The sequence below is a fragment of the Terrapene carolina genome, unplaced genomic scaffold (assembly GCF_002925995.2).
Source record: "Terrapene carolina triunguis isolate 2854851 unplaced genomic scaffold, T_m_triunguis-2.0 Scaffold25, whole genome shotgun sequence".
NCBI lineage: Eukaryota > Metazoa > Chordata > Testudines > Emydidae > Terrapene > Terrapene triunguis.
The window spans coordinates 836044-863200 of NW_020664376.1; positions in this window are offsets into that span (position 1 = coordinate 836044).

Genomic DNA, 27157 nt, shown 5'->3' on the forward strand with positions numbered 1-27157 from the left:
TTGCTATCATGACTGTTAAGGGGACAAATGGCACACACATAGCAGCAGAGAGATTTGATTGTCAGGTTATACAAACTGGGTTTTACACTATCTTATCTACAATGGATTCCTCAGTAGCTATTTAAATTCCCCATGTATATCCCTGACTATGAGAAACAACACATTGAGTGAGATGGACCACTGGTCTGACGTGATATGACAATTCCTATGTTTTTCCTAGCTATTGGATACCCTTCCAGTAGAAACAACTTGGAGTACCTCTAGGTGCTAGCTCTATTTTTGTTAAGGAAAGTGTAATGGGAATGCACATCCCAAAAAAATGTCCATTGCTAGTGTAACACCATATAGCCTTTTTGGAGCGGTTCCTTGCAAGTTCCTTAGCAGCACACTAACAGCTCCCATTAGAGTACTGAGCAAATCTCATCGCAGTACAGTCATGTTCACATATCAGCATTTAATCTATCCTGGGTTTAATCTATCCTTAGTTTAATAAGGATCTTTCCAGTATCTAAAGAGTGTGCCGTCCCTATGATCTAAATCATGGAATCCACAGTACTAACGTGTTTACTTGAACGAAACACAAATTTAATTGATATCTTCTCTCTTGGCTACAAGGTACTTGGGTAAAACATGCTCAAGCTGAGAAGCTCAATTTCAATATTCTAGCTCCTCGGAGAAGATCCTTTTCAACACCACTTAGAACGGAATAATTCACTGTGACACTATAACAGTCCCCAGACTAGAAAGGGTCACATTTTATTGTAGACATTTCATTGGCAACATCATTTGGCAGGTTACAGCTTGACACACAAACCTGAAGGGGGTAGTTTTGGCAGTAATATATTGCTGTGGATATTTTGTCACCACTATTATATTTTGCAGGGTTTTTATTTAAGACTTTTCACTTACACTGGTGTCATGTCATCGAAGTTAATGGTGTTACTCATGTTTTACACTTATGTGAGAAGAACATCAGGTCCACGTTTCCTAAGGCTAGAATTTTCAAAGTATCCTTGACAAGACATCACCCACAACACCTCACAGTGCTACAGACTCCAAATGAGCTTTACTGAACAGAGGATGATACCAGTATTTTGGTAATACATTTGGAAGTAAGCCCCCTGGAAATCCCAGGATTGCTTTTGCAGCAGTTGTGTAGTAGTATGTGATTAGAAAAGAGCCAGTTTCCATTTCTTCAGCAATCCCTTTATAGCATAGGGCTTAATTACAGCAGGCGAGGGGTAGTGCTTATCTCACACTGGAGAGTAATAATTGTTTTAATTAGAAGAAACCTATTGTACCTGCCGAGAATAAAAGCTGAAAGTTTCACTTCACCGGATAAACTGTGTCATTTTCCTGAAGCCATCACTTTTGGTTTATGTTTGATGATGTTTATGGTTTTCCATATTTTATTGCCATAGGCCATTCTAAATTTTAAATTATATCCATTTTATAGGGTAAATGTAAACAGTGGATTTGTTTCCTGGATGGCAAAGATTAATTGAAGGATTTCATGCTCTCTAATTGATCATGAAATGGTAGGAATCATGACACACTGTGTGGCTTTCAAAGGAGAACTGAAATTGGGCAAATTTAAATACTCTGGGAGGATACTTATTGTCTTTTTTGAGATAATTGGTGGATTGAGTATTATACTTGAGACATGAAATAGGCTTTGGGAAATGTAGACTTCTGTTGACAGAGTGGAGGCAAAGTATGCCCTTCATAGTTCATAATTATTTATTTACTTAAGGATACCCTAAATTTAAATCAAAGCCTGCTTAAAAATGTGCTCATTCTCACAACTCTTAAACTTTGCAAAGCAGAGCTATTATATAGTTATGGCACAAAATGCCTCTAGCTAGGTTAACATGTAGTCTGAATAACCCTTGAATCTAGCAGAAGTTTTCTTTAGGCCACACAGCTACCCAGGAAGTGATACCCACCACCATCAACCTTAAGGAGGCGTCATTCTTTGTTCTCAGTATGCTCGTGAATTTCATGACTCGAGAATTCACAAGGGAGGTTGCATCTGAAAAAAAAAAATCTATGTAAGTGCAGATAAGCATTTAGAGGAGGCAAACAGCAAGGAGGGAATGAAATTGTTTAGGGTGGTTCACGGAGAAATTGAATGACATTAAGCAAATGAAAATGCTGTCTGAATAAAAATGTTCTAGCAGTGAAAACTGTGAAATCTAAAAGACCATGGGATTGTCTGCCAAGAGAAGAAGAGGAAGACACATTATTTGGGACATTTACAGCTGGTATGTGCCTTGCACAAGAAAACCACACCTTCCCAATGTTAGCTGACTAAGTACCATATATACTTGTTCATTAGCCCGTTTGTTTATAACCCGACCCCCCCAAGATGGTTAGGTAAAAATAGCAAAAACTGTATGACCCTTTCATAAGCTGATCCTATATTTCAGGGGTTGGCAAACTTTGGCTCCTGGCCTGTTAGGACATTTTGTTTACCTGGAGCGTTCACAGGCACAGAGCCCCTCAGCTCCCAGTGTCCATGGTTTGCTGTTCCCAGCCACTTCCCGCAGCTCCCATTGGCTGGGAACAGCAAACTGAGGCCACAGGGAACTGAAGGGCTGCAGACGCTCCAGGTAAACAAAACGACAATGTATTAGATATTCAATTCAATGATTCCATAGAGTTTAAATTCATCAAATTTTGGTGTAGACCCATTTATAAGCCGACCCCGCCCTTTGATGTGTCACTTTTTTAACCAAAAATATTCGGCTTATAAATGAGTATATACGGTAATCTATGTATTTCTGTTCTGCTATTTCAGAGCTATTAGAGGGTGATGAAAGTCGTTCAGAGAGGGGTGATGAAAGTGGTCAAGGGCACAGAAAGACTTTCACATGAAGAGATAAAAAGGTTTGGATTTTTTATAATAGCCAATAGAAGGAACAAGTATTGGAAGGAAGATAAAACTTCATGTTTCAGGGTTTAAGCCAATTTCTTATTATTAGGGATTAGCATGAGACCTTCATGGGGGCAGACTGTACTACATCTGCCTGTTGCGGGATTTCTTGCATCTTCAAGGTCTGAAGAAGCTGGTACTGGCCACTGCTAGACAGAACTGGACTATGGACCATAGAAATTGCCATACCTGATCGGATTCATGTTCCTAAGTACATCTTATGAAAATCAGGGCTTCACCACGAATATGTGCATGTATCACTTTTTTCAGATAGTGTTTAGCAGTCAGTTGCTTATTATCCATGTCATCTTTCCCCCGATACACAGAGAATGTAGTTACAGTGTAGATTATTAATTATTTGTATTACTGTAGCATCCAGGAACACTAGTCATATGTACATGGTTTATCTTGCATTCCATTTGATTCAGAGTTGCATATAAAATTACATTGGCCTTGTATTTTTAAAAGCAAACTAAAAAAGCATGTTAGGGAGAAGATAAGTCATACTACTCAACATTTTAAAAAAGATTAGGGCAATATTGACATAGGTATGTAGCATCTGCACAAGGTGTTCCTTGAGCCACTGGACTGCCATACTGCCCCTTCCTGGTGTGGAAGGACCAGGATGGAGCACCAGGCTGGAGTCTCTCTGTATGCCTTGTGTTCCATTGAATGAGGGCTACACACCAGCCCCATCTAGACTGTTACAGAGGGAGGCGTTATGGGTGCAAGCAGATAAAAGATCCTGCTTACAAACTTACAGATCCAGTTGTTCACAGTCCTCAATTAAGGGATCACAGCCACTATATCAATGTATAGAGTGAAGGCCTGATTGAAAACCCACTGCAATCAATGAAAAAATCCTCATTGACTCCTATGGGCTTTGGATAAGACCCTGAATGAATTATAGTCCTATTATCTGCTTGCAGGTAAGTGGGATGAAGTCCCTTCCTTCCTAGTCCCTGCAGAGTTCCCTATATATAGTTCAATTGCTTGGGGTTTAAGGCTCGATGGTATTTCCCAGTCAGGTCAGTGCAAATACTGCCATTGTTCTGAGTAGCGTAGGATCAAGCCCTTACTGGTGGAAGGAGAAGAAGATGAAATTCAGATTGACAAAATACCCACACATTTAGAATTAGAAATAAATACATCTTCAAACAATAGCAAAAATAGTTTCTTGTGTATTTACTAGGGCTGTCAAGTGATTAAAAAAATTAATTGCAATTAATCACGCTGTTAAACAATAATAGAATACCATTCATTTAAATATTTTTGGATGTTTTCTACATTTTCAAATATATTGATTTCAGTTACAACACAGAATACAAAGTATACAGTGCTCACTTTATATTTATTTTTATTACAAATATTTGCACTGTAAAAAACAAAAGAAATGGTATTTTTCAAATCACCTAATACAAGTACTGTAGTGCAATCTCTTTATCATAAAGGTTGAACATACAAATGTAGAATTATGTAAAAAAAAAACCCTGCATTCAAAAATAAAACAATGTAAACAAACTTGTTTCTCTTAGCGACTGTCTGAACAAGAAGTAGGACTGAGTGGACTTGTAGACTCTAAAGTTTTACATTGTTCTGTTTTTGAGTGCAGTTATGTAATAAAAAAACCTACATTTGTAAGTTGCACTTTCATGATAGAGAGATTGCACTACAGTACTTGTCAGAGGTGAATTGAAAAATACTATTTCTTTTGTTTATCAATTTTACAATGCAAATATTTGTAATAAAAATAATATAAAGTGAGCACTGTACACTTTGTATTCTGTGTTGTAACTGAAATTGATATATTTGAAAATGTAGAAAAACATTCAAAAATATTTAATACATTTCAATTGTTATTCTATTGTTTAACAGTGTGATTAATCATGATTAATGTTTTTAACTGCGATTAATTTTTTTGAGTTAATCGCGTGAGTTAACTGCGATTAATCGACAGCCCTAGTATTTACCTGCCAAGACCCAAGTCCAGGGCTCTCTTTTTCCCTTTCAAGAATGGATTACACTAAAATACCATTAAGAACTGAAGTCCCCTGGCTTCATTTAAGGAAGTGTTTTTCAAACCGTGGGTCGCGACCCACTACTGGGTCGTGGCATGTAAGGCACTGGGTCGCCTTGCTCTGGTGAGCACCACTGACCTGGATGTTAAAAGTCCTATCGGCGGTTCTGCCCAGCTAAGGCAGGCTAGTGCCTACCTTTTCCAACACCGCACTGTTACCCGGAAGCGGCCAGCAGCGGGTCCAGCTTCTAGGCAGGGGGGCCAAAGGGCTCCACATGCTGCCTCCACCCTGAGAACTGGCTCTGCACTCCCATTGGCCAGGAACCACAGCCAATGGGAACTGGGGGTTTGTGTGCCTGTGAGCGAGAGTTGCGCACCTCCGCCTAGGAGCCAGACCTGCTGCTGGCAGCTTCCAAGGTGCAGCGCAGTCTGCAGTGCACCCCGGCTGTGCCACTGACCAGGAGCCACCGGAGGTAAGTCTGCACCCCAACCCTGTCCCCCAATCCCCTGCCCTAGCCCTGAGCCACCCCAAACCCCTCTTCCCTGGCCCCACCCCAGAGCCTGCATCCCCAGCCCAGAGCCCAGACCCCCTCCCGCACCCCAACCCCCTGCCCCAGCCCTGAGCCCCTCCCACACCCCCAAACCCCTCATCCCCAGCTCCGTTGGGTCACAGGCATCAACAATTTTCTTCAACCGGGTACCAAGAAAAAAAGTTTGAAAACCATTGGTTTAAGGTGTTGTTGATGTCATCTACTTTTGCAAGGGAAAAAGAGTCGTCTGAATGCAGGTCTTGGCAAATGAAAAGCTTTTCAGGTCACCTTAAGAGAACAATTAGCAGAGGGAGATGAAACAAAGCAAACCATTACAGGTTACTTGAAACTGTGGAAAGTGTTTACATTCACTTTCTATCATTTTACAGTATTTTGCTGTCCCCAAAGTGTACTTACGCTTTATTCAGTTATAGATGGTTCCATTAGTATCTTCTCGCTCCCCCAGTATGACAAAAGAATAGCTCCATAGGATAGCTATTTAATCAAATGGGCCCCAAATCAGTAGACTACTTAAGCATGTGCTTAATTCTTACTGATTTCAGTTGATCCTAGGCCCATGATTAATTGCTTTGCTGAATAAAGACCACACTGAACAATTACTATACAGGTATATCCATAAATATTTGTCATTCTTGTGCAAATAAAAACAATAGAAGAGACTGTTAATTGTGCTAATAAATAATCTAATTCCAAATTACATTAATGTAAAGGGCTAGTTATCTACTTACCAATCGGGTGCTATGTGCTAAATCAGGGGTCGGCAACGTTCGGCACACGGCTCGCCAGGGTAAACACCCTGGCGGGCCGGGCCAGTTTTATTTACCTGCTGACGCGGCAGGTTCGGCCAATCGCGGCCCCCACTGGCCGCGGTTCGCCGTCCCGGGCCAATGGGGGCGTCAAGAAGCCGCGGCCAGCACATCGCTTGCCCGCGCCGCTTCTCGCCGCCCCCATTGGCCCGGGACGGCGAACCACGGCCAGTGGGGGCCGCGATCGGCCGAACCTGCCGCGTCAGCAGGTAAATAAAACTGGCCCGGCCCCCTGGCGAGCCGCGTGCCGAACGTTGCCGACCCCTGTGCTAAATATAACCATCCAGAACTGTGTGTGGGAGAGAGAGAGAGATGCACACTGCCCCTTTAAGTAAGCTGACCCACTCTTAAGTGCATTGTCTTTTTAAGTGGATCAGGAAGTTGAGACAGCAGCTGCTGCTCCAAGCTCTCTATGTCTCTCTGTTCGTGTCCCCTCCCTGCTCTATATGGAGAAGGGGTAAGCGGGATGCAGAAGCAGGGGGGAGGGGCACACCCTGACATTACCCCCCACCCCTTTCCCCCCGTGCACAGCAAGCAGGAGTCTCTGGGAGCAGCTCCAAGGCAGAGGGCAGGAGCAGCACATGGCAGTGGGGGGAGGGACAGCTGAATTTCCAGCAATTGCTAGCCTGCTGGGCAGCTGCAGCACAGGGAACTTAGGGGAGCGGGGAGCTGATAGGGGGAGCTGATGGTGAGCTGCTGGTCCACCCTGGTTCCAAGCCCCCACCAGCTAGCTGCAACAGGCTGCTCTTCCTGCAAGCAGTGGACAAAGCAGGCAGCTGCCAAATGACGTTAGAAGGGAGCATTGCACAACTTTAAATGAGCATGTTCCCTAATTGATCAGCAAAGTAACAATAAAACAACATTAACTGGGACAACTTTAAGTGAGGAGTTACTGTACTACACTGACACTTGTTTGCTTTGCTATAATGATTTGGGATTACTACAAGAAAGATAGAAGAAAGTTGAACCCCACTGTCAAAAACCTGGACATCAGAAATGCAGTATACAGTTGACACAAAGCAGTGTACAGTAGAACCTCAGAGTTACGAACACGTCGGGAATGCAGTTTGCTCATAACTCTGAAATGTTCATAACTCTGAACAAAACGTTATGGTTGTTCTTTCAAAAGTTTACAATTGAACATTGACTTTCAAACTTTATTATGAAGAAATAATGCTCAAGATATTAAGACTAAAGCAGAGTGAAGAACTTCAAAAAGATCTCACAAAACTAAATGATTGGGCAACACAATGGCAAATGAAATTTAATGTGGATAAATGTAAAGTAATGCACATTGGAAAAAATAACCCCAACTATACATACAATATGATGGGGGCTAATTTAGCTACAACTAATCAGGAAAGAGATCTTGGAGTCATCGTGGATAGTTCTCTGAAGATGTCCACGTAGTGTGCAGCGGCAGTCAAAAAAGCAAACAGGATGTTGGGAATCATTCAAAAGGGATAGAGAATAAGATGGAGAATATCTTATTGCCCTTACATAAATTCATGGTATCTTGAATACTGCGTACAGATGTGGTCTCCTCATCTCAAAAAAGATGTACTGGCATTAGAAAAGGTTCAGAGAAGGGCAACTAAAATGATTAGGGGTTTGGAAAGGGTCCCATATGAGGAGAGATTAAAGAGGCTAGGACATTTCAGCTTGTGAAAGAGGAGACTAAGGGGGGATATGATAGAAGTATATAAAATCATGAGTGGTGTTGAGAAAGTGAATAAGGAAAAGTTATTTACTTGTTCCCATAATATAAGAACTAGGGGCCACCAAATGAAATTAATGGGCAGCAGGTTTAAAACAAATAAAAGGAAATTCTTCTTCACACAGCGCACAGTCAACTTGTGGAACTCCTTTCCTGAGGAGGTTGTGAAGGCTAGGACTATAACAGGGTTTAAAAGAGAACTAGATAAATTCATGGTGGTTAAATCCATTAATGGCTATTAGCCAGGATGGGTAAGGAATGATGTCCCTAGCCTCTGTTTGTCAGAGGGTGGAGATGGAAGGCAGGAGAAAGATCACTTGATCATTACCTGTTAGGTTCACTCCCTCTGGGGCACCTGGCATTGGCCACTGTTGGCAGACAGGATACTGGGCTATATGGACCTTTGGTCTGACCCAGTATGGCCATTCTTATGTTCTAAGAAGGAAAATGCTGCTTTTAACCATCTTCATTTAAATGAAACAAGCTCAGAAACAGTTTCCTTACCTTGTAAAAAAAATAATTAAACTTCCCTTTATTTTAAAAAATAGTTTGCGTTTAACACAGTACTGTACTGTATTTGGTTGTTTTTGTTTTGTTTGTCTCTGCTGCTTCCTGATTGCTAACTTCTGGTTCCAAATGAGCTGTGTGGTTGATCAGACAGTTCATAATTCTGGTGTTCGTAACTCGGAGGTTCTGCTGGAGTTCGTAACTGCTCTGAGTACAAGACAATGCATTTTTAACTGAAAAGTGCCTTGGAGTTTTTTTAAAAAAGCTATTAGATACTACCATATCTGCATATTTACTGCCCTGTGTTAAAAGACGATCTGTGGTTGCATTGCCCTGCTTTTGCCAGGGATCCTTTTTTAAAATGAAACTGTAAGCAGCAGAGAGTGGCCAAAGTGACATAAAAACTAGGACACTGACAACCATCAAGAATAGTACAGTAAACTACTTTTAAGATTTCTAATGTTTGTTATGGGGTGAAATGTCTAAAATGTTATATATGAAATACCTAAATTAAAAATGATAATCGCACAATAATTTGATCTTCATCCGATGCTTTTTTTAAAAAAAGTAAAATCATAGAATCCAAAATGTCTAGAAACTCATAGTGATATTCAAATGCTTTCTACCTCAGTGGTGCAGAAGAACACATCAAATTTCATTTAAGATATATATAAAATTGCAGTATCCAACCTAAAGATGAAAACAGAAAGTTTGACATGAAACAAAAGTGTCTCTATATATTTATACAGTTTTGAAAAAACTGACTGAAAGTGAACCTATTTCCCCCCGCACCCCCCCCCACACACACTCCCTACAAATAATTCATGATCAATTTTATTAAGTCACCTTGGTACTGCTACTCTAATTAACACCTAATAATCTGTTCTACCAAATTAACATATCTTTTCATAATGGATGCCACTTAACCAAGAGTGTTTCCAAATGCATATTGTTTTGTGAAGCTATATTCTGATAAAAGTTATCATAAAATCATAGAATATTAGGGTTGGAAGAGACCTCAGGAGGTCATCTAATCCAATCCCCTGCTGAAAGCAGGACCAACACCAACGAAATCATCCCAGCCAGGGCTTTGTCAAGCTGGGCCATAAAAACGTCTAAGGATGGAGATCCCACCACATCCCTATGTAACCTATTCCAGTGTTTCACTACCCTCCTACTCCTGTTCTTTTTGCGGATACAGACTAACACAGCTGCTACTCTGAAACCAGTGTTTCCTAATATCCAACCTAGACCTCCCCCACTGCAACTTGAGACCATTGCTTCTTGTTCTGTCATCTGATGCTACTGAAAACAGCCTAGCTCCATCCTCTTTGGAACCTCCTTCAGGTAGTTGAAGGCTGCTATCAAATCCCCCCTCTCTCTTCTCTTTTGCAGACTAAATAACCCCAGTTCCTTCAGCCTTGCCTCATAAGTCATGTGCCCCAGCCTGGTCCCCTAATAATTTTCGTTGCCCTCCGCTGGACTCTCTACAATTTGTCCACATCGCTTCTGTAGTGGGGGGCCCCAAACTGGACACAATACTCCAGGTGTGCCCTCACCAGTGCCAAATAGAGGGGAATAATCACTTCCCTCCATCTGCTGGCAATGCTCCTATTAATACAGCACAATATGCCGTTGGCCTTCTTCTTGGCAACAAGCTAGTAGTTATGTCACTACTTAAAGAGGTAACAATTTGATTTAACATTTATTTTTCCTCCAGTGTTCATAGTTTTACTGAAGAATAGCAACTTTGACATTATATTAACAATGTTTGTTTTGTTGAATGAAATACATTGATTAATTTTATATTAACACTTACTTGTTTTTTCTGTGTAATTTCCCCCCTTTTAATTTCTCCCTCCACCAGTTCCCGTAAGCTAACATATATTCCTGTTTTCTCCCATCCTCCTTTGACTTTTACCAGTGTGATTTTATCATTCATTTTTCACTCTCATTGGCTTACAAGACTTCTGATCGGCTGCAATATACTGAAGGACCTGAGTTTCCATTGAAGATGCTTATACTTTTAAAGTATCTGTCCTTGTAGTGATTATTCCCTCGAGAGAAATCTTTCAAAAGGCTTTATGTTAGGACATGTAAATGTTTAAATTATGGCTTACAGAGCAATGACAGGAAATAGGACATCTATTTCTGGATACATTGCAGATTTATTGTTATGAGTCAAGGCTAATGCAAGGTGAACTCCTCCCTTTATGATCATCACCACAAACACATTAGCTCATCCGTGAATTTAAAAATCGACCTCCAGACAGTTAGTTGGCAATTTGGCACCTTGCTTTGATTGTATACAATTTAACAAATGAACATTCAGCACTAATTCAACAGTAATATCACTTCTGTCTTTCAGGAATGATTTATTCCTTTGGATATAGCGTCCAAATCAGAGTTTCTTGGGGTGTAGATTTGTTGTTTGCAGTTTACTGTATTGTTTTTCAAGGGCATAAATAAAGGGAAGATGCATACATACATAACCTATCATCCTGTGCATATAAACTCTAGACCAGATTGTTTTTCTACACAGAAAATTCCATGTAGGAGGACAGGAAGTTATACTGGGCTCCCTTACAGACTTTGGGGATTTGTCCCTCTGCCATCCCCCCCTACAAAGAGGGCATGGGGCTTGCTCCCCAGAACCCACAGGTCCTATGTGATTTGTTGAGTCCCTGTGCCTCCCCATCCTGTAGCTCTCACCAGTGAAGCCAAGCTGATAGAGCTTGCATAGCCAATGCCTGAACTCCTCGTTAATATAATCGGATGTGCTATTAACTTTCTAGCACATTTCCTGTTGTCTACCTTGGGGCAGGAGGAGGAGATGGGAGACAATGTATGTAATGCACTCATCATCACCATCTCCCACCTGCAGTAAGTTCCCTTCCCCTCAGCATGCAGATCCCAAATCCACAGTGGGCTCTGCGGGCCCGTGGAGGGGGTAACGTGTCACAGAGGGATCTATGCACAAATCTTCCTATCCATGTTCTGTTCCTAGAGGAACAATCTGGCCCCATCTGTAATCAATTGCAGGTACATATATTGCAGATTACCTGTAACAGAGTGTAGAATTTTTTACTGTCTAGTCATAAGTAATAATTTAGACAATGGATCATTGGGTAAATGTAATCTCTAAATTGAAATGAGACCCTTTTTTGTTAACAGTAAAACTAATCCCACATACTGTAATGGTTTAAAATGCCAGGAGACTTTTCACATTATTGCCCTTTGGAAAGCATTAACTCAGTTTTTAGGCTTGTCCTCAGCATACAGTTTCTGGCTTGGGCTTTCAAAGGGACTTTCTAGTGTTAGACTATCAATTGCTTAGATGCCTTGGAAAATCCCTGCCTCTCTGGGATCACTCAGCGATTACCCTGATCCAGGCACCATGGTCTGGGAACACTGTGACAGTGGTGTGAACACTGTTAAGCCACACTCAATTCAGACCCATTTAGGTGCACCTCCACTGGTGCTGCACTAACCTGTGAGAGTTGTTTGGACTTCTGGGGCATATCCCAGGGCTCTTACTGCTGCACTCAGTTGTGCCAATCTATGAGTTGTTTTGCAGTGTCTGATGGAAGAACTGGTCTGTCCTTCCTGGTATTACATTCTGGGATGCAAGCCAGACCAATGAGGGGTTGTGCCACCACCTGCCCTGCAACCTTGGGTGCCTCACGATGCTTTGCTGCTGTAGCTCCCAACCTGGGCCACCCACAACAGCCAAACAGCATGCAGGGCACACCCTGAGTATCTGTGTTTAGCTGCAGCCCTTGTCCAGCAACTCTGACCCCAGCAGCCAGTCAGCAACACACCAGCCAGGCTCTAGCTTTCACCAGCCTCGGTTACTACTTGCAGGGTGACCCCAACACACTCCCAGTCCTGAATTTTCCCCAAAACATGTGTTCTGCACTAACTAGCCTCTCTTGGGCAGGTCAGATATTATAGGTCCATTGCCCATGTAAAGGCTCAAAAACTAAGGGTATGTCTTCATTACCAGCTGGACTGGCAGGCAGCAATTGATCCAGCGGGGATCGATTTATCGTGTCTATTCTAGATGTGATAAATCGATCCCCGAATGCTCTCCCGTCAACTCCTGTACTCCAGCTCGGGTGAGAGGCTCAGGCAGAGTCGACGGGGGAGCGGCAGCAGTCGACTCGCTGTAGTGAAGACACTGTGAAAAGTAGATCTAAGTATGTCAACTTCAGCTACATTATTCACATAGCTGAAGTTGCTTAACTTAGATTGATCCCCCTCCCCCCAGTGTAGACCAGGCCTTAAGAGTTTGTTGCTTTAACTGGAGTAACCCAAACAGCTCAGTTTAAACAGAACTGGATTAATTTTGATTAAAGAATAAAACAAGTTTATTTAACTACAAAGAGAGAGATTTTAAGTGACTACAAGTACTGTACAAGGTATTACAGTCAGAAATGGTTACGAGAGAAATAAAGAGAAAACACTTCCTAATAGTCATAACAAACTAGACTTGGTTCAAGGTAAAAATCCTTATACATGTTTCCAGCAACATAGCGGACCAAATTCTCAAGTCAAGATCTGCTCCCAAGGTCCAAAGGGTTGGTTCCTTTGTCTTCTCAGGTGAAAGAATGAACAAGAGAGATAGACTGGTGTTTTTGCCCCCCACTTTTATTCCCCCCTTGAAGTGGATTCTTCTGAGGATTACCCCTCAAAGCAAAGTTTATTCAGGCAGTAAATAAAGACAGTGATGTAGAGTCTGGAGGTGAAAGTGGCCCCATGTTCTTTCTTACCTCCTGTGTATGCTGAAATGCAGATTTGCCTTGTCTCCTTTTGCTGCATCAAGGACCTTGTTTACTGTGTATATGTAAATTAAGGTAAACACGTGTTCCCTTGTTTAGGATAGACCAGTTTACCCACTCTTGCCTGGGATTGAACATGTGCTACCAACATCATACAGGGGAAATTCATAACTTTACATATGCTGTGGCTACACACATTTTGCCATGATATCATTGACCAGTGAGTTATTAGTTTTCAAATTATACCCCACAAAGAACATTTTGTACAAAGATTATTACAATAGCGTATAGGATGTGAATACAGGGTGTATTCAGTCACACCTGGACCCTCTGCGGAACCATCCTTAGCCCACCAATTCAGTAAACTAAAGCACTTCCAGCTCGGAATGCTCCATGCTACTTCCCGTAGCCTCTGTTCCAACCGGTAGCAGGGCATGCTTCCAGCTCAGGGTGACGACTTCTTCCAGCTGTTGGCATTAATGCAACTCATGTAGGCAACAGCATGAGAACACAGGGCATGAGACACAGTGGAAGGCATTTCATCAGCGGCTTGTCAGCCTGCAAAGGTGACAATGTCTTACTATGAAGATCATGGAGGCATGGTCCTCTGTAGACAGCCAATACAGTTTTTAATGACTGTGGATTCCCTCTATCCTGACGGGTGGTTTTTATGCAAGACCACAAGAACAGAGTGGTTGGACAACATTGTCACCCAGACCTGACATGACCAGCACTGGACCCAGAAATTCCACATGACAAAAGCTCCATAAAAGGTGGCCATGTGAGCTCTGGCCCTTCAGCACCAGGACCCATAGAAGAGAGAGGCCCTACTAGTCCAGAAGCAGGATTGCTAGTGCCATCTGGAAGCTGGCTGCCCTAGACTGCTCCAGGTCTGCGACTACTGAGTTTGGTGTTGTCAAGTCAATTGTCAGTGCTGTGGTGATGGAGAGTTGCCAGGCAATTATTGGTGTGGTTTACCAATGGGTGGATAAATTTGGAATTGGACCCAGAATTACTGCTAGCTTTGAGCAAATGGCATTTTTTTTAACTCTGCTGGGGCTACTTATGGCACACATGTGCCTAATGTCTCCCTCCCATAACCCCCCTCCCAGGTGCACATGAACGCTTTAACCAGAAATCATATTATGTAGGCCTTGGAGGACCATAGATGAAGGTTCAAAGACACCAAGGACACCAGGAGGATGCATGATGCCAGGGATTTTCAAATTTGGATAAGAAAGGACTTTATTCCCTCCCACTAATGTGGATCTAGGGGGTATCTGTGTCCATTGTTACTTTGGGAGATCCAGTCTATCTTCTATTGCCCTGGCTCGTGAAGCCCTACCCTGATGTGAGTGTCTGGCAAAAGAAGGTTTAATTACACACTGAGCAGTTGTAGGATAGCGGTGGAATGTGTGGTTGGCTAACTGAAAGGAGATGGATTTGGATGCCAAGTGTGCCCAATTCCATTCATGTTTTGGGGCATTTTGTGCACTGCACAACAAGAAGCTAGGATAAGGGAGAGAATGGGATAAGGTTAGGAGCAGCGGGTCAGAGACAGTGCTGATTTACAGGCAACCAGAGAGCGCCTCTTGTAACTGGGACTGGGTCTAGCAGAGCAAGGGACTTAAAAGATGCCAGCCTTGTGTGTCCACATCATTGCTTTGCTCAGGGAAGTGAGACAACATGGAATAATGCAATTAGTCTGCAGTAATATTTAGAGATACTCTCATCCATTGTCTATTATTAATTTGTGACTTTATTAAAAGCTTTGGTTTGAACTTCCTGTCTCTATTATTTCCTTCAAACACTCACGCACAAATGGATTGTACAACCAGTCTATTAAAAATCACAGGTAGCACAGCTGCTATTATGTGAAGAATGAACGTGTCAAGAAAAGTGCAAAGTGCAAAAAACACCAACAATCAAGCCACTCAGTGCCATGTCACACGTAATGGAAATGCATATAGTCAATGTACCTGTTCTTCTTCTCCCATGGCTGCCTAGGGGTAGAGTGAGCAAAGGACTTCTGCCCATGCATACGTCCATCCCTCCCTTACCTAGAACTGTCCGGTGGCTGCAGGAGATGGTAGTGTGTAGAGAAGTCCACTAAAGCAGGCTGGATTGGGGTAGGTGCTGGAGTCTGGCCCGCTAAGTTCTTGCTGCCTATCATGGCAGTCAGTCTCTTGAAGAGTACTCTGCTGTTGCTGGTCCTGCTCACTCATTGCACAGCATGCCCAGTGTACTCAGCCACCATCTTCTCCAGCATCCACCCTTGTTCTGTATCTCTTTCTTGAGCATCTCCCTCTGTATTTCTAGGAGCTGGTCCAACTTGCTAGCAGAGTCCTACTGCAGATCCTGCAGCAGGTCATCCCTGACTCTTTCCCCCTGCTGGTTCAGGGTCCTCACTGCCAGAGGCCTGGATGGGTGTCTCACAACAAGTAAGGTACAAAGCCCTGCAAAAAACAAACAATGCAATCTCCTCTTTAACTTTCCTGCATCATACCAAGATTCCATGAGTTGCAACTTCAGCTCCTCGGTGTGCCTTCTTTTCCAAGATATCCGCACTTCTCTTCTCAAAGGCAGCGGTATCCCCGATTACCACCACACCAAGATAATGGTAAATATTTTAATGACAAAGGTTTTTCGGTCCTCAGTTGAAGCAGAGCCCACCCCACGGCACATAACACTGCCCACATCAGTAATGAGATTGGTCATAAACTGGAAAAACCTGCCCCCATATGATGGAATCGCTGCCATAATAGCAGGTGCCATCTCTACATCTTACCCACTTGCTGCAATACTGCTTCCTCCCGGGTCCATTCCCTGTCTTCTTCTCAAACAGGACTTGGGGCTCTGGGCTGGGGCCATACTGGCCATCCCCTGAAGCAACTGGAGTCTGTTCAAGCTCCTCCAGTCCCTCCGTCCCCCAATCAAACAACATCTGGTCTCAAAAAGCCTTTCTAGCATGAGTGTGAGATCTGTACTCTGTATGGGTGACCAGATAGCTAGTGTGAAAAATCAGGACATTTGGTCACCCTAGTACTCTGGGTAGTGCCAAGCACCTGGCCAAACTCCTCAGGGTTTGCCAAGTGGGAGCCTTTGGCAAATGATTCCAATGGCAAGTCTGGCAACTTGCCTTGCAGTACATGCTCTTCACGTTTTTGATTCTTTCCCTGTACTGTAATGCTGTCCAGGAAAAATCTCCTCGTTTGGCAGCTTCTTAGAGAGGTTCTTATTCCTCCCCAAATCACGGTACTTCTTGGCCTCATGACAGAGGTCCACCAGACCTTGGCTTGAGCCTCTGGCAAGCTGGCAGGAAGGTTTCCCAAATGGCATCCCTGTCCAAGTAAGCATGGGAACCTAATAGGCTGTGTGAAATGTGGGGTTGAAATGCTGAACAAGTGTATACAAACTGGTATGTGACTTCCAATGCAGAAGAAGGGACTAGGTAGAAGGGCAGCCCAAGGGAATTGTGGGAAGGCATTGGAGGACTATCAGTACCCACATTAAGTAGCCTGCATGTATGCTATGAAGTGGGTGGGTTAGAGCTTGAGTTAAAGAAGAACCTGGGCTCTAACCTACATCTCCAGCTGGGTCAGCCAGCCCAGTTATAAAGTGACTCCAAACCTGGGTTAGAGGAGTTTGGGGGTCAAGAGGTGTGTAGGTGGGTGGTAGAGGTAAAGCCCAAGTAAAAGGCCAGGTTAACTCTGCAGTGAGGACATAGTCTATGTGCTATATTTAAATTTGCTAATTTGTTCAGATTTCCTAAAGACTCTTTTCTTAAGAACTTATGAGCCTCAAGCCATTTCTTCCCCACAAGACCAAGTCCAATTAGAACTTCACGACATGTTCCCCTGAAGTTCCCATTTCATTGCTAGAGGAAAGTAATATTCTTTTTTTTTAAATCATAATCACATGGGTTTCAGAAGAGGACTCATTTGAAGCATCATAAATTAGAGGAAGAGAAAGTATCAAAGTTCAAAGCTCCAAGATTTTTCAGTTTGATAAACCTAGGGAATGGCTTTAGTGGAGGGAGTGCTTCACCAGCTTTCCAAACAAGAGAGACTTCAGGAGATCCCCTTAGTACAAGTCAGCCCAGGCATTTATGCAAAAAAGTGAAGGTGAAAATATTTCTCTATTTATCTTCACTGAGGAAAGAATAACTGACTTTGTTCTTAAGAACTGAAGATTTGATTGCAGAGTGGTATAATATAGTTCAGACATTTTAGTATTCGGTTTTAAGGGTTCTTTATAACAAGAATATGGTGTGAGGGTGAAATAAGCCCAAATGCATAAACAATACCTGCAGTACTGTAACACACCGATTGTGAGCCATTGGGTGATGCAGTTCCGAAGATACGTGTAGCTGTGAGCCACTGAATTGAGAGAATAATGCTCAGAGAGAAGGGCATAATGGCACTGGAAACCAAACAAGAAATCAAGTATCAGAGGGGTAGCCGTGTTAGTCTGGATCTGTAAAAAGCAACAAAGAGTCCTGTGGCACCTTATAGACTAACAGATGTATTGGAGCATAAGCTTTCGTGGGTGAATACCTACTTCATCAGACAAGAAATGGCTGGTTTCAGAGTAGCAGCCATGTTAGTCTGTATTCGCAAAAAGAACAGGAGTACTTGTGGCACCTTAGAGACTAACAAATTTATTTGAGCATAAGCTTTCGTGGGCTACAGCCCACTTCTTCGGATGCATAGACTGGAACACACAGAAAGAAGATATTTACACATACAGAGAACATGAAAAGGTGGAAGTAGCCATACCAACTGTAAGAGGCCAATCAATTGAGATGAGCTATCATCAGCAGGAGAGAGAAAAAAAACCTTTGAAGTGATAATCGAGATGACCCATAGAAGGTATGAGGATATTTTAACATGGGGAAATAGATTCAATTAGTGTAATGACCCAATCATTCCAGTCTCTGTTCAAACCTAATTCAATTGTATCTAATTTGCATATTAATTCAAGTTCAGCAGTCTCTCTTTGGAGTCTGTTTTTGAAGTTTTTTTGTTGCAAAATTGCCACCTTCAAGTCTGTCACTGAGTGGTTAGAGAGGCTGAAGTATTCTCCCACTGGTTTTTGAATGTTATGATTCCTGATGTCAGATTTGTGTCCATTTATTCTTTTGCGTAGAGACTATCCGGTTTGGCCAATGTATATGGCAGAGGGGCATTGCTGGCACATGATGGCATATATAATGTTGGTAGATGTGCAGGTGAACAAGCCCCTGATGGCGTGGCTGATGTGATTAGGTCCTATGATGGTGTCATTTGAATAGATGTGGACAGAGTTGGCATCGGGCTTTGTTGCAAGGATAGGTTCCTGGGTTAGAGTTTATGTTGTATGGTGTGCAGTTGCTGGTGAGTATTTGCTTCAGGTTGGGAGGCTGTCTGTAAGCGAGGACTGGTCTGTCTCCCAAGATCTGTGAGAGTGAGGGATCATCTTTCAGGATAGGTTGTAGATCTTTGATGATATGCTGGAGAGGTTTTAGTTGGGGGCTGAAGGTGACGGCTAGTGGCGTTCTGTTATTTTCTTTGTTGGGCCTGTCCTGTAGTAGGTGACTTCTGGGTACTCTTCTGGCTCTGTCAATCTGTTTTTTCACTTCAGCAGGGGGGTATTGTAGTTTTAAGAATGCTTGATAGAGATCTTGTAGGTGTTTGTCTCTGTCTGAGGGATTGGAGCAAATGTGGTTGTATCTTAGAGCTTGGCTGATGGAAGCTGGAGGCATGTAGGTAAGTATAGCGGTCAGTAGGTTTCCGGTATAGGGTGGTGTTTATGTGACCATCACTTATTAGCACAGTAGTGTTTAGGAAATGGACCGCTTGGGTGGATTGGTCTAGGCTGAGGTTGATGGTGGGATAGAAATTGTTAAAATCATGGTGGAATTCCTCGAGGCCTTCTTTTCCATGGGTCCAGATAATGAAGATGTCATCAATATAGCGCAAGTAGAGTAGGGGCGTTGGGGGATGAGAGCTAAGGAAGCGTTGTTCTAAGTCAGACAAAAATGTTGGCATACTGTGGGGCCAATGGCTGTTGTACAGCCTAGGGGGGAAGAGAGACAGGCATTGTTAAAGCCAGGAATCAGGAGGCAGGTTTTAATAATCTTTCAGCATTGATTAGTCAGTTACCATGTTCATTTCAAATAAAACCCATGGCTTGTTTAGGAAATGGCATCACTACAGCTCAGTAGTGTCCAAAATAGGATATCACCATCAAGGTTAATTTAATACTGATGAGATCAATAGGGTTCCCTGGGCTAGTGATAGATGTGAGACATGGCTCATTACATGCCGCTTTAGTTCTCTGTAGTAAAAGGGAGCGGGGGGGGGGGGGGGGGGGGGGGGGGGGGGGGGGGGAAGAATGCAGTAGAGTAGAGAAGAGAGAGAGAGTTGCAGATCAGGCAGATATTTTCTACTTGGTTGAGTGAATCACCCATCCTTTGTTCTAAGGAATCTGGTACAGTTGTCAGTCTTTCAAATATATCCAGGCAAAATTGCCATGAGACTCCCCCCACCCCTACAGGTTTTATTTTTATGTGCCACTAGATTTGAGTTTGCTTTTCAGCTTATTCAGTTAGCACACTTTTAATTTGACACCCCCTCCCCCCAAAAGGAGTTGGATGTTTACTTTTTTAAATTAGCCCAAAGAGGACCAAATCTGAATTTTCCCCTCCAAGGGCTGGTAGTCTCATGAGATCCCATATTTTCTCCAGTGGTCCAACACAAGCAACATTGTAGGTCCAGCTGCTTCGGGTTGTTCTCCATTAACCCTTCCATCCCAGTACAGAATCCTAATATGGAGCACTGTAGTTTCCAGACTTGAGCTCCATAAAGATAGTATTCCAAATCCAAACATATTATACATCAATTGTAAGAACATAAGGGGATTGGAAGGCTCACTCAGTGGATTGGCAAATGGATACAGACTTCCCTTCTATGTTACTGGTGTCTATCCAGCCCATCACTGCAGTAATGAAGAAATAACTGATGCTGCCCAGTGGCTCATGTGGAATGAGTTTATAGACAGATCTAGGAATGAAGAGTGGAAGGCTGGGTATCTAATTACTGAGCCTTTGAGCCAGCCACTCAATTCCTCCTTTTAAAGAAGATCTACTTTTGGACATTATAAAGACAGACAGACTTGAAGTCAGGAGCATCTCGTGTCCCATATAGCATCACCCCTTTTGTGCTATGAAACATGGTAACATAATAGTTCAGTCCATTCTTAATTTTACATGAGAAATTTCAGCAATGTTTTGCCTGGAGATGCTAAATGTATAGTGCACTCGTACTATTAGTAGTTCTCACTGTCATTCTCACATACTGTGCAGCCCTTCCAAGCAGTATAATGGGATGATGTGGTTATTGATTTAGATGTTATTTTTGCACCCTCTGACTAGTGCTGTGTTCCTGCTAACCATCCCCTCATTAACTTTTCAGCAACTAGAGAACAACACTGTTTTATTTATTTATTAAGGGTCAGATTCTGCCACCCTTACTCACATCAAGTAGTACCTTCCTCTGCAAGTTGCTGCATTAGTCCCAGGGTGTGCAGGAGAAGAGGAAGAACTACAGGTTACAAAACAAGCTGTTCATAGAGCCCCCCCCAAATATTTTTATTTTCTTAAATAGAAGTGCCTCTGTATTCTAATCAAATCATCATAATCTGAGGTTGCTCCTCTGCAAGAGCTTTGGATATTGCTCTCTAATGGGCACTAGTGAGCTGTTTAGATACAAACAAGTTGCCTAAATTGTAATGGCTGTATAAAAATAAGCATGTTGAGTTATAATGTACACCACAGAGCTGCATAGACTCTTTAATAATTTCACTACCTATTGAACAACAACAGCATAAGTCTGCCAAGCCTGCCCTGAGAAACTAATGAGGGTCCCATTTTCCAGGGGCAAAGATCAAGCCTGTTGTTGTTGCACGTGGTTTATTGGTAGTATTTCCTGGAATAAAGATGAAACTTTGGGCTTCAAAGGAAAATGCACAGGGCTATAGAAGGGCTAGGCAGGTGTTAATATTACAATTAGATTTTATTAAGAGAATTAGTTCCTTCGTGGTAGCCCTTCCTATGTGAATTAAAGAGAACTACACATCCACGCAACTACCTATAGTAGGATTTTAACATACCAGGTACTATAGTATCTCTGTGGTTCCCACATAAACTGGGCTATTATGTAGAGTCTTCTCCCTACTCTTTTTATGGGAGATGCTGTTTAGCATACTTTTGAACACGTTTGTTACTATTCCACATTACGGTGGCAAAGATTTACCACAGAGATGGTTCCTGAAGCATGTCTTAGAGGTGGACTAACTCTGGATTGCTGTGATTGCACATTGACCCTATATAAAGGGAGGAAACAGATCCAACTTTAGCTTTCATATACTTTATCCTGGAACTTGCAAATGTCATTCTCACAGATTTGTTGGCAGCTGCCTATGTTAATGCAGAGGTAACTGACTACTCCACTCCTCTCCTGAGGAGAACAGTTTGGGCCTTGGAGAGAAACTGGCCATAGATAGTATCTATGATTTGAAAAAGAAAGAAAACCTTGCTGCTGCACAGTTACAGTAGTTGGATATGGTATAACAATTAAGTCTATGTGACAAATAGATTCTGAAAAGAGGCAATACCCTATTTTATGATTTTCTTACATAGTTGACAGGATTTGCTTGGGAGAGGTTTATGCAGGAGGGAAAGAAAGATTAGGAAAAGGGAAATGGAGGACTTCCACACCAGAGTAGCACTTAAAAAAAAAAAAAAGTGAAACAAAATAAAGTGGAGCAGAAGGAGACAGTGAAGAGCAGAGCCAATAGTTTGATAGGACTACTCACATGATTAAGGAGAGTGGGATTTGGCCTTTTATGAGGCAAATTCTTCTGTCAGTTCCTCACATTCCACAGCCTTGTTATGTTGTTTGAAATTGACTTAGCACTTGTCTACGTACAGAAGTTGTACTCCTCTAACTACACCACAGTAGGCAGCGTAGTATAAACCTCCTACTGTGGACACACTCATTGGTATAAAAGGCATTTTTTCCAGTAGAGCTTATTCCTGTTTTGGAGAGGGGATAAGTTATACCAATATAACTACATCCATGCGAAGAGTTAAGTAGTCTAACTATGTCAAGAGAAAAAAGAAAAAACTAAAACCAAACCAGATACACCTCATCTAAGCACTTTTAGTGGTACAAAAGCTCTATCTAGACCATGCCCATGTGTTATCCAGCTCTTTAGTTTTCCCCTAAATGACAACCAACTAAAGGCTTTGGAACTTGGGTTTTCAACACCTCAACTTCATGACCACAGCAAGTATGGATTAGGATAATAGACACTTTGTTACCTCTTTCATACTGGAGGAGGCTATCAACAGGACTTTAGTAGCAGACTAGAGTCACACCAGCATCCTAGACTTCCTTCTCAAGAAAGACACCCAGGAATTGAAAGGTCTGCTTACTTCATTAGCAACTTGCAATGCAACAGACTAGCAGAGTGGAGGGAAACAGCATTATTAAATGTGCTGAAAGACCATTATTACATGGTTAAACTCTGCTGTTTACATCCAAGAGGCCATCCCAAAGCCTGCATTTCTATGCTGCTTTTCCTCCTGAAACCAATGTCTACACTACAGCCTATGTCGGCAAAACTTATGTCGCTCAGGGGTGTGAATATACTACCCCCCTGAGCGACATAAGTTACACCGACAAACACTCATGTGCACAGCGCTACGTCGGCGGGAGAGCTGATCCCACAGACTTAGCTTCTACCACTCGCAGAGGGGAGTTTTTATGCTGACGGGGGAAGCTCTCACCTGTTGGCATAGAGCGTCTTCACCAGACACACTGCAACGGCACAGATGTTGCATTACAACTGCACCGCTACAATGCTGCACGTATAGTCATAGCCTTATTCTCCAAGATGCAGAGGATTTAGGCCCTGCAAAGACTTGCACATATCTTTAACTTTATTATTTAAGCACAGGTGAACTTGCAGAATTGGGGCTCTAGAAATGTCCCAGGCAGAGCTGTGCCCTTTTCAACACTGAAGGCATCTTGCAGCTATCCTAAAAGGGAAAGATACTCTGCAAAATTTGAAGTCAAACTGAATTCAGGCAAGTGGTCACTAGAATAAGACCATTATAAACTCAGTAAGATCTGTGGGAGCCAGTTCTCAGTAATACAATAGAGTCAAGGTTCAAATCCAGGGAAAGTGAGCTCAGATCACAAACCACAGCTCAGTTAAAACTAAGGCTGTCAAGTGATTAAAAAAAAAAAAAAAATCATGATTAATCACACTGTTAAACAATAATAGAATACTATTTAAATATTTGTGGATATTTTCTACATTTTCAAATATATTATTTCAATTACAATACAGAATACAAAGTGTACAGTGCTCACTTTATTTGTAACCAAAATAATGTATTTTCACTGTATGTGTATTTGTATATATTTCAAAAGGTAGAAAAACATCCAAAATATTTAATAAATTTCAGTTGGTATTCTATTGTTTAACAGTGTGATTACAGATTTTTAGTTTTAACTAGGGCTGTCAATTAATTGCAGTTAACTTACACAATTAACTCAAATTAATTATGATTAATCAACAGCCCTAGTTAAAACTAAAAATCAGTACAGTAGCAACCTGAAAGGGCTGGTCAACTCAGTAGCATGAAACTGTGCTTGAGCCATATCAAATTTCAATAGCAAGGCAAATGAAGTTTTCCCTTAAATGCATCATGTGCGTTAGTTATCATTAGTAGGTTCCCATTTCAACATTATTCTGAGCAAAACAAAGCTATAAATCCATTATATTCCAGACACAAAAAAATACAAGTTCAATATTTAATGGAAAAGTGTATGCAACAGAAGTAGAGATGTAAAAACAAAAAGCATGAGAGAACTTAGTTCAGGGATAACATGGTTGAGAGATTCCCAAACCTCAATATAGGAAAGGTTGCTAAAGAATAGCACAGCAATAACATATCTACTCACCACTGCAGCTAGCTTAAATTACTCTTGAGTCCTTGATTGTCACTAGCCTCATAAATAGTACAACAGATTATACCCCTCCACCCCCAACATAGGGACTATCTTTTTGTTCTGGGTTTATGCAGTGCTGTCATAGGGTGGCTTTAAGGGGAGTTGTGCCTAACCACCTGTGACTAATCAACTGCCTCTCAGCTGATGCTGGGAGGCCAGAGATCAGGTGATAGCTTGACGGTCACCTGGGTCCAGATCCACAAAGAGCACTGGCAGAGCACTTTTTTAGAGTGCTGTGCTATGACCAGACAAGGCACCTTAGTGTAATGTAAGGCCTGGTCTACACTAGGCTTTTATGTCGAATTTAGCGCCGTTACATCGAATTAACCCTGCACCCGTCCACACCACGAAGCTATTTAGATCGACATAGAGCTCTCTTAAATTCGACTTCTGTACTCCTCCCCAACGAGGAGAGTAGCGCTAAATTCGAAATGGCCATATCGAATTAGGCTAGGTGTGGATGGAAATCGACGCTAATAGCTCCGGGAGCTATCCCACAGTGCACCACTCTGTTGACGCTCTGGACAGCAGTCCGAGCTCGGATGCTCTGACCAGCCACACCCCGGGAAAATTTGAATTCCTTTTCCTGTCTGGGCAGTTTGAATCTCAGTTCCTGTTTGGACATCGTGGCGAGCTCAGCAGCAGTGGCAACGATGCAGAGCTCTCCAGCAGAGGTGACCGTGCAATCCCAGAATAGAAAGAGGGCCCCAGCATGGACTGATCGGGAAATCTAGGATCTCATCGCTGTGTGGGGCGATGAGTCCGTGCTTTCAGAGCTGCGCTCCAAAAGAAGGAATGCTAAGATCTACGAGAAGATCTCTAAAGCCATGGCAGAGAGAGGCTACAGCCGGGATGCAACGCAGTGCCGCGTGAAAATCAAGGAGCTGAGACAAGGCTACCAGAAGACCAAAGAGGCAAACGGACGCTCCGGATCCCAGCCCCACACATCCCGTTTCTACGAGGCACTGCATTCTATCCTAGGTGCGGCCACCACCACTACCCCACCAGTGACCGTGGACTCTGAGGATGGGATATTGTCCGCGGCCGGTTCCTCGTCGGACATGTTAGCGGACGGGGAAGATGAAGAAGGAGATGAGGAGGACGAGGCAGTCGACAGCGCTGGCACCGCTGATTTCCCCGACAGCCAGGAGCTCTTCATCACCCTTACCGAGATCCCCTACCAACCGTCCCCATCCCTTACCCCGGACACAGAATCAGGGGAAGGATCAAGCAGTAAGTGCTTTAAACATCTAAACATTTATTTTTAACAGAACTGAATTATTTACAATATTAACAATGGCTTATTTCCTAAAGTGCTTTAAACATGTAAACATTTATCTGCAACAAAACTGGAATATTTACAATATCAACAAAGGGTTTCTCATGATTTCTCTGCCTTAGGCTCTTCACAATTTAGTCCCAAGTATTTAAAAATTTTTTTACAATGTCCGGTACTTCATGATTCTGCGGCCCAAGACGCTCCACTCTATAGTCCCAGTGCACCTAGGCGAAAATCCGGTCAATATGGCCGGGGATTGAGGCGAAATCCTCATAGGAGAACTACTCGTAGGTCTCATGGAGGTACAGTTCCAGCCTGTTCATCAGGTTCCTGGGTAGGGCGATCTTATTGGGCCCTCCGTGGTAGCACACGTTTCCCCGCCACGCCACAATCAAGTACTCCGGGATCATCACACGACATAGCATGGCGGCATACGGCCCTGGTTTCTGCATGCTTTCCCTAAGCATGCGTTCCTTCTGGGTGTCCGAGATCCTCAGGAGGGTGATGTCGCTCATGACGCCCTGCTTTGAATTAGGGAGGGGAATGTTAGTATTGGGACTGCTTTACAGCCACGCGGTGGAGGGAGAGGGGCAGCATACAGGGATCTTTCCCTGGGACAGCCGCGAGGGGGTGGGACAGGGGCAGAGTTGATGCTGTCCTGATTGCTGGCAGCAGAGACTGGCATTGCTTTCAATGTGAAAGGAGGCCAGTGCTACTATTAGAGTTTTAAGCAGCCACAAGTCTACGGCTTACCATGATTGCCCGCTACAGAAGTTCAGGTGTCCAGCCACGCTTCTCAGATCACTCCAAGACCACCGCAAGTCCACAGGCACTGAAGGCGAGGGCCGAAAATTCGACCTTGTCCTGAGTGCGCATGTGAGAGGTGGAGTGCATGGTTTTGTTCACAGAGAAAGAGTAGGTTCTTTGTACACAACATCATTTATCTGTCTCAGGAATTCACTCCCTTTTTACCATTCACACAGACACATCTGCGACTGTCTCCCAACCCAGCCTGTCAGCACACTCCCAGAGGCTAGCGCAGATTAGGCGGAGGAAGAAGAAGACGCGTGAAGACATGTTCTCAGAACTAATGGGCTGCTCCCGAGCCCAGGCAGCCCAGCAGACACAGTGGAGGGAGAACTTGTCACAAATGCACCGAGCAGTCATGGAACGGGAGGAGAGGTGGCGCCAGGAGGACCAGCAGGCTACTGAAAAGCTGCTTGGACTAATGAGGGAGCAAACGGACACGCTCCGGCGCCTTGTGGATGTTCTGCAAGACCGGAGGCAGGAGGACAGAGCCCCGCTGCAGTCTATCTCTAACCGCCCTCCCCCGCCACCAAGTCCCACACCCCCCTCACCCAAAGTCCAAAGAAGGAGGGGCGGCAAGGGCCGTTAAAACTTTCAGTCAACCCCTGCAGACTGCTAAGGCACTAGAAGGCTCTCATTCCCCAAAATGGGAAAAGTCCTTTCCTACCCACCTCACACAAGCCCCCGTGCAAGT